Source organism: Electrophorus electricus, chromosome 8, assembly GCF_041902795.1.
Source record: "Electrophorus electricus isolate QZ-2024a chromosome 8, ASM4190279v1, whole genome shotgun sequence".
NCBI classification, from domain to species: Eukaryota; Metazoa; Chordata; class Actinopteri; order Gymnotiformes; family Gymnotidae; genus Electrophorus; species Electrophorus electricus.
In genome coordinates, this window is record NC_137504.1 from 33,968,048 (window position 1) to 33,977,500 (window position 9,453).

Here is a 9,453-nt window from a genome sequence, read left to right on the forward strand (position 1 = left end):
CAGGCCGCTCCCCCGTGGCTCTGCTGCGTCCACAGGCCGCTCCCCCGTGGCTCTGCTGCGTCCACAGGCCACTCCCCCGTGGCTCTGCTGCGTCCACAGGCCGCTCCCCCGTGGCTCTGCTGCGTCCACAGGCCGCTCCCCTGTGGCTCTGCTGTGTCCACAGGCTGCTCCCCCGTGGCTCTGCTGTGTCCACAGGCCACTCCCCCGTGGCTCTGCTGTGTCCACAGGCCACTCCCCCGTGGCTCTGCTGCGTCCACAGGCCGCTCCCCCGTGGCTCTGCTGCGTCTACAGCCTGTCTTGCATTTGCTGTTGTTTTTGTGCTCATTTTAGCGCCTTTGCAATTATCCACACAGAGCCGTTGCAGTCGTTCAAATCTGCTCTGTGGAGGAAGTGATCTTGTTTTGCGTTGCAGTCTCTGAGCAGCAGTGCTAGCTTTAGTGTCAACATTAGCAGTAGATAAACAGGTGAAGCCGGCAGAGGTGGAGATGGAGATTGCAGAGCTGTACGTAGCGTGGCATTTGGGTTTGGCTCCAACCCAGACCCACTGCTCATCTCTGTCATCCGTACTCAGTATGGCAGCTCCATCCGTGTGTTCCTCTGCGTATTCCTGATGCTCCCGGACAGTGGATTCCTGCCAGCCGGCACTCCCACGCTCATACTCCTTATGTAGGACAGGAAATGCCATCTCAGACAACAAACTTTGAAAGCTCATTTTCAGCACTGTTTTTTCTCTAGAAGACTGTAACAATTTTGACAGCCCATGTGTTCTGAAACCTGAAGAGCCATTTTTCTTCTGGTATCTAACAGGAACGTCTCCTGCTCCTGTATCTGTAGCACTAATCCTAGAAATATGAAAATCACAAAGAACAATGACTATTTCAGGCTTAATACTTCTTCTGACGTATCCATAAATAATGAACTCAGACACTGTAGCTTAAATAATGACTTCTGAAAATCAAGAAAATAGAGAAAAAAACATAGAAAAGTCTGAACAACAAGGGAGAAGAAGCAAAACAGAAATTCCAGTACTAGTGGTAGCACTGGGTAATGTGTGGCTAATACCTTTCAGGGAAAAGCCTGAGTGACACAAGTACATAGAAACAGGACCTGCTGAAGAGCAGAAACAGATGAGGGGACATTGAGTAAACAAAGGAGAAGGTCCAGGCCCAGGGGCAGGCCTACAGACAGGCACAGGAGACTGGGCAGAAGACCAGGGGTGTGCATGGGACTTGGGGCTAAACCATGGACAAGTATGAGAGTCAGGGCAGACCGAGGGACTGAAGTATGAGGAGGAAAGACAGTCGGACCGGCAACATGGCGGCTACAGAGTAGGGAGAGGTGTGGGAACGGGTTCAGAAACAGAAGCAAAGACATCGGTTAGTACGTTCAACGCAACGGTACTGCGACAGGCACGGGAACAAAGTGAACAACAGGCGTGGGCACAGGTACTGCGACAGGCACGGGAACAAAGTGAACAACAGGCGTGGGCACAGGTACTGCGACAGGCACGGGAACAAAGTGAACAACAGGCGTGGGCACAGGTACTGCGACAGGCACGGGAACAAAGTGAACAACAGGCGTGGGCACAGGTACTGCGACAGGCACGGGAACAAAGTGAACAACAGGCGTGGGCACAGGTACTGCGACAGGCACGGGAACAAAGTGAACAACAGGCGTGGGCACAGGTACTGCGACAGGCACGGGAACAAAGTGAACAACAGGCGTGGGCACAGGTACTGCGACAGGCACGGGAACAAAGTGAACAACAGGCGTGGGCACAGGTACTGCGACAGGCACGGGAACAAAGTGAACAACAGGCGTGGGCACAGGTACTGCGACAGGCACGGGAACAAAGTGAACAACAGGCGTGGGCACAGGTACTGCGACAGGCACGGGAACAAACAGACATGGCTGAATGGATAGGAACAGGAGTGAGCACAACAGGGGCTCAGGAAACAGTAGAAGCAGACCCTGGGGCAGTAACAGGGGCTGATGCAACAGCCTCAGGGTGCAAGGAGTTACAGTCTGAGAGGCCATAAGAGTCACTGGCTGGCTGCGAACTGAAGCGGACAGAACATGACATGACTTAACGAGACCCTCCTGCTGCATTCTCATTAGCGGCCGGTTATGCTGTAACGTTATAGCAGGGACGAGGCGAGACGCAGAACGTAGATGCAGGAGGTTTTTTACTAGACTGAGCAAGGGAGGCGAATAAAACAGACACGGTGAAAGCACTATAAGGCAAAATAGCACTCGAACTAACAAACAAATAAAACAGAACAACTCCACACATGAGCAGACTTAACAAATAACCCACAACATGGCCAAGCAAACACAGAGCTTAAATAAACAAGACATTCAGACACAGGTGAACATAAGCACAGGGAAAACCAAAACAAGGACTGAAATTAAGGAACAGAAGAGGGGTGGAGAAAATGAAACCAAGGAACAGAACAAGGAAGTAAAGGAAAACAAACACGACAGGGAAACCATGGAAACAGGGATGTCAGGAGGGCGGCCAATCGTGACAGTAATAATATATTATATATATCATATATAAATATGTTGATTTAATGATGTGCAATTGTTTTGTATAATCCAATCTGGTAATTAAAAGTTATTTCCTTAACTTTATTGTTGTGAGTTATTCCTGTTTAATTCAGTAGGCAGTAATAACATAACTGAGTAACTAACAGCATGGTGAGCTGTAATGTGTAAATCTGAACACTAGGCGGCACTACAGGATAGAATTCAACCTGGATGTTTCTGAATGCATGAGAAAGTCTGTTTTAACTGTGCTCTGGAGAAGACCTGATCCATTTAAATGTAACTGAAGCCTGATATCATTGGCAGTTATGAAAGGGTTAAAATGTTGAACTGAAAGGTGGGGATTCTCTCTCTCTCTCTCTCTAACACACACACACACACACACAAAGTTTAATGCAGAAACGTGTGTGTGTGTGTGTGTGAGAGAGAGAGAAAGAGAGAGAGAGAGAGAGAGAGAGAGAGAGAGAGAAAGAGAGAGAGACAGAGAGAGAGAGAGAGAGAGAGAGAGAGAGAGAGAAATGTGTGAAGCTGTGTGTGAAGATTTCATAGCATGTCATGGACTTGCCTGTTGGAAATGAATCTGAACTTCCATATAAAACCTGATGTGAAAAGAACAAAGAAATTAAACAGCAGTTATTATGTTTTTAAAACAGCTCACTGAAATACTGAACACACACACCACTAAGTTCTGTGAAACAACACACTTGCTTCTACAAGGCCGTGTCTGATAGGATCTGATCTGGTAAGTCTAAATGACCTTTTGGTGAGCTTTTCATCTTCACTGTGTAGGAAATTGGGACATGAATCCCTCAGAAAAAGCAGGAATCGTCTGGAAGCAGCAGTTTCCACCTAAAGGCTGAACGGAAGGGAGAGCTGGGTCCATAATAGATGATGCACTTAGAGATGCGCTTAGAGATGCACAGATGTTTCAAGAAAAGGGAAACTGTGTAAGAGGAGAGGACAGCCACAGAGTCAACACAGAACCCTGCCACTCACATCACTGCTAGCCCAACAGGAAGGAGGAACAGGTGTTACTGTATGAACCAACAACCAACAGCTTAAAATCTCAAAATACTTTACATTTGCACTGTTTGCAACTGAACAGAACAGAAAAAAAAAAAAACTGAAGTTAAGAGGAGGTCTGAAGTTAAGAGGAGGTCTGAAGTTAAGAGGAGGTCTGAAGAGGTCTGATGTTAAGAGAAGGTGTGAAGAGTTCTTTGAATGGATTTTGTATTTCACCGCTGCTATTTAAAAAAGAGAAAAGCCAACTTGCAGTAGCACAGTTGCATTCTTGGGTAAACTCTGCCCACGTGTTGGCTGGACATTAGAGCTCCACTCACAGATCGCACAACTCAAGCTTTGCTTTCAGCGGTTCCCGCACTGCAGGGCACTGGTGTGCTTTCGCAAGCTGGCAAACGTGTGCAGAATAAATGTGCCATTCAGTGAAAACTGCCCATAAGGCACTGACCTACTCAGGCTCAGCACGGAATCCTGTGAGCGGCCGTACAATTAAAACGCTTCACAGCTGTCAACACAGGTCGAGGTTCGTTCTGCTCCCGGTTTGAAATGGTTACACAATGTTTTATTTAATCCAGCACATGCAGAGGTTGCAGTTACATCTAAATTCTTGTTTTGTATTAAATGGAGGCGGTTTTCGACCATTTAACTCACCTCTTTATGAATTGCCAGACAACAACAACAAAAATGCAAAACATGAAAATGATATAAAAATAAGTATCCTCTTCTTCAACAAGAAAATGTTGATACACTGACTAATTACTTCACTGGCTATATCTGCACTATAACGGTACCTAATAGGCACCTGTACAGTCCTGTATTCTGTATTCACTGTAAATGTACCACAGTCCTGTACTCTATACACCGTGTGTAACTGTACAAGTCCTGTACTCTATACATCGTGTGTAACTGTACCACAGTCCTGTACTCTATACATCGTGTGTAACTGTACCACAGTCCTGTACTCTATACACCGTGTGTAACTATACAAGTCCTGTACTCTATACATTGTGTGTAACTGTACCACAGTCCTGTACTCTATACACCGTGTGTAACTATACAAGTCCTGTACTCTATACACCGTGTGTAACTGTACAAGTCCTGTATCCATACACCGTGTGTAACTGTACCACAGTCCTGTACTCTATACACCGTGTGTAACTGCACAAGTCCTGTATTCTATACATCGTGTGTAACTGTACCACAGTCCTGTACTCTATACATCGTGTGTAACTGTACAAGTCCTGTACTCTATACACCGTGTGTAACTATACAAGTCCTGTACTCTATACACCGTGTGTAACTGTACAAGTCCTGTATCCATACACCGTGTGTAACTGTACTACAGTCCTGTACTCTATACACCGTGTGTAACTGCACGAGTCCTGTATTCTATACATCGTGTGTAACTGTACCACAGTCCTGTACTCTATACACCGTGTGTAACTGTACACGTCCTGTACTCTATACACCGTGTGTAACTGTACACATCCTGTACTCTATACATCGTGTGTAACTGTACAAGTCCTGTACTCTATACACTGTGTGTAACTATACAAGTCCTGTACTAACTGAGTTACACACAGAGTTTAATCAATTGATAGTTCTATAGTGTATACTGTTGAGAAAACATGACGTCTTAGTTTTGATGGTGCAAGAATTTTCCCTGAGGGGAAAATTATTAAGAGGGGGCTGTTAGGCTGGTCATACTTAGACCTCTGTGCGGGATGCAGGACTCGTTCGTGTCAGAGATGGAGGTGAGACTACACTTCACACGTCCTCTACTGAGCCGTGGATTTGCCGTTCCACACAGATATAGTGAAATACGGTCTTTCTGTTGCAGAACTGTAGATTTGCAGCACTGCATTTCTGGATACTGTAACTCAAATATAAGGGGTTGGAGCTTCTGCGTGCTGCAGGACGGATTGAAGACACATAGACAGCATTCACTACAGACCTGTACCAAACTGGTACTGGTACTGGTCCAAACTGGTACTGGTCCAAACTGGTATGGGTCTAAACTGGTACAGGTTCAAACAGGTATGGGTCTAAACCGGTATGGGTCCCAACTGGTACGAGACAATGCTGACCACATTAGACAGGTGTTTACATACTATGTGCTGAAAGATTTTCAATATTACAGATGGTGATGCTACAGGTTTGTGATCATTCAGGCAACTGATGTTGGATTACTTAAGCACGGGGTTAAGACAGAGGACTGAAAACATGCAGGAACTTTGTATTCCTTAAGGTACCTGTTAAAAAGTTCATCAGCACGACATTGAAGCATGGCAGAAGATACCAGATCAGGGCTGAAGATATCAGATCAGGGCTGAGGACAGCAGATCAGGGCTGAAGTCACCAGATCAGGATTGAAGACACCAGATCAGGGCAGAAGATACCAATCAGGGCTGAAGACACCAGATCAGGACAGAAGATACCACATCAGGGCTGAAGACACCAGATCAGGGCCTTCTGCTTTCCTGCTGGTCTGTCTTCATGGCAGGTCCCTCACCTCTTACTCCTTCCATGAAGAATGGGGAGTTGAGTTAGAGAACTGGCCAATATTGGCTGTGCCTTTGGCCAGTTACTGTTATCACAGCGATGGCAGAATTCATTGAGGCAGTTTGGGATCACTGATTACTGAGTCAGTGGTATTATAATTGGTTTAATTAGTTTTTATAATTAGTAATCTCTTTGGGGCTTGCGCTGAGGTTTCTTTTCTAACTCACACTTGTAGTTAGTTTTAACTTTTTTGACCTTTTGCCTCTAAAAATTATATATAGTTCCCTTATTTCTATCCATGTTCGTGATTTTCCATAATTGTTTTAACTCTCTACTGAACCATGGCTTACGCTTGATATATAATCACACACTAAGATGGAACACTCATATTTTCAGAGAAATTAATGCAGTAAATTACTACATGAGTATATTGATCACAATCATGACACGACTCATTGAACACTGACCAATCATGACACGACTCACTAAACACTGACCGATCGATATTACTCACATTGAGTTGACCATAGTTTTACTACATTACTCACTGGTTTAACACACTTCCACTTCTGGAGGTAATGTCATTTATGACATTGAGCTGACTGAAGGTTAAGGGTTTTGTTCAGGAGTCCAACAGTAACAACTTGGCAGTGGTGGGACTAGAACATGAAACCTTCTGATTACTGATTACTAGTCCAGTACCGTAACCACTGAGACACCACTGTATTAGTAATAGTACAGTAGCATCAGGCCCAATACTTCAGCACACCTGAAACCTTCTGATTACTGATTACTAGTCCAGTACCGTAACCACTGAGATACCACTGTATTAGTAATAGTACAGTAGCATCAGGCCCAATACTTCAGCACACCTGAAACCTTCTGATTACTGATTACTAGTCCAGTACCGTAACCACTGAGATACCACTGTATTAGTAATAGTACAGTAGCATCAGGCCCAATACTTCAGCACACCTGAAACCTTCTGAATACTGATTACTAGTCCAGTACCGTAACCACTGAGATACCACTGTATTAGTAATAGTACAGTAGCATCAGGCCCAATACTTCAGCACACCTGAAACCTTCTGATTACTGATTACTAGTCCAGTACCGTAACCACTGAGATACCACTGTATTAGTAATAGTACAGTAGCATCAGGCCCAATACTTCAGCACACCTGAAACCTTCTGATTACTGATTACTAGTCCAGTACCATAACCACTGAGATACCACTGTATTAGTAATAGTACAGTAGCATCAGGCCCAATACTTCAGCACACCTGAAACCTTCTGATTACTGATTACTAGTCCAGTACCGTAACCACTGAGATACCACTGTATTAGTAATAGTACAGTAGCATCAGGCCCAATACTTCAGCACACCTGATGGGCATATGGATCTGTTGTCTAAACCTTAGCAATGTCCTCTTCAAGAGTAGCAGTACTGTCGAGTCTGGGTAGGACTTTTCCATGTGCGTGATGTGGGCTGATAGCTACTGGTGCTGCTTGCAGGGGTGTGTAAACAGTGACTAACATAATAGAACCAAAGTTTATGGGCAGGAAAATGCAGACATTTAACAGTGAGTGTCTCCATCATTGTACAGCAGTTCTGTGAGATCAATGATATGTCTGTGCACCTCCACCTTTGGTTCACACAGAAACACACACCTCCACCTTTGATTCACACACCTCCACCTTTGGTTCACACAGAAACACACACCTCCACCTTTGGTTCACACACCTCCACCTTTGGTCACAGAGCGTAGAGAGTAAAATATTTGGGAGCACGGAGTGATGTTTTTGTCTTCTGATCTGTATCAGGGCACCACCTCTTCCCCTGGTCTCTTTGGCCACAGATGTTCAGGGACAGACACTGACTCTGATGTCACAGGTGTTTAGGGACAGACACTGACTCTGATGTCACAGGTGTTCAGGGACAGACACTGACTCTGATGTCGCAGGTGTTCAGGGACAGACACTGACTCTGATGTCGCAGGTGTTTAGGGACAGACACTGACTCTGATGTCACAGGTGTTTAGGGACAGACACTGACTCTGATGTCACAGGTGTTCAGGGACAGACACTGACTCTGATGTCACAGGTGTTTAGGGACAGACACTGACTCTGATGTCACAGGTGTTTAGGGACAGACACTGACTCTGATGCCACAGATGTTCAGGGACAGACACTGACTCTGATGTCACAGGTGTTCAGGGACAGACACTGACTCTGATGTCACAGGTGTTTAGGGACAGATACTGACTCTGATGTCACAGGTGTTCAGGGACAGACACTGACTCTGATGTCACAGGTGTTCAGGGACAGACACTGACTCTGATGTCACAGGTGTTTAGGGACAGACACTGACTCTGATGTCACAGGTATTTAGGGACAGACACTGACTCTGATGTCGCAGGTGTTCAGGGACAGACACTGACTCTGATGTCGCAGGTGTTTAGGGACAGACACTGACTCTGATGTCACAGGTGTTTAGGGACAGACACTGACTCTGATGTCGCAGGTGTTTAGGGACAGACACTGACTCTGATGTCGCAGGTGTTCAGGGACAGACACTGACTCTGATGTCACAGGTGTTTAGGGACAGACACTGACTGATGTCGCAGGTGTTTAGGGACAGACACTGACTCTGATGTCGCAGGTGTTTAGGGACAGACACTGACTCTGATGTCGCAGGTGTTTAGGGACAGGCACTGACTCTGATGTCGCAGGTGTTCAGGGACAGACACTGACTCTGATGTCACAGGTGTTTAGGGACAACTGGGCCATCATATACCCTCAGCGTAAAGCCCATGAAATCACAATCAACACACCAGACTGACAAACAGAGCAGCACCCTGTCGGCATAATATGGCGCCATCTTGGAGTGAGTTACTATCAATCAGTTAAATTCAAAGGCCAGGAACCTGACAGAGAGCAGTGCCTATAGGTGCAACTGCAGGGTAGGTGTACCAAATAAACTAGCAACACAGCGTATGGGCCAAGCTAATGTGAGAGTGAAACAGCATAAATCAGTCGTGGGACATGAAGCAGCTCAGCATAATATCACACACAATAATATATAATATCACACACACACACACACACACACACACCTACACACACACACACACACACACACACACACACACACACACACTTTTACAGTGTTTCCTCTGAAAAGTGTAGCTGCTATATAACTGAGATTTAGTCCTGGTTATGTTTAAGTTATGTTTCTTTTATCGGTCCGTACGAGGGTGGTGTTGTGTACCCGCGTGTTCCTGTCCTTCGACCGTAGCTCCTCGCTGTACTCTTCGTGCGCGATAGGAAGGGGGGCGGGGGCGACGACAAACCGACAAAGTGTTCGCGCGAGTTGACCGGTA

At 45.8% G+C, this 9,453-nt stretch overlaps 1 protein-coding gene across 1 annotated transcript in view; it reads left to right on the forward strand.

Moving 5' to 3' along the window:
* The first annotated feature begins 9,421 nt into the window (after window positions 1-9,421).
* gpr83 (G protein-coupled receptor 83) overlaps window positions 9,422-9,453 on the forward strand; it is a 35,805-nt gene continuing 35,773 nt past the window's right edge. The window contains exon 1 of the mRNA XM_081720228.1: window positions 9,422-9,453. This exon is cut by the window's right edge and continues 347 nt beyond it. The gene's annotated coding sequence lies outside the window, so the exon portion shown is untranslated.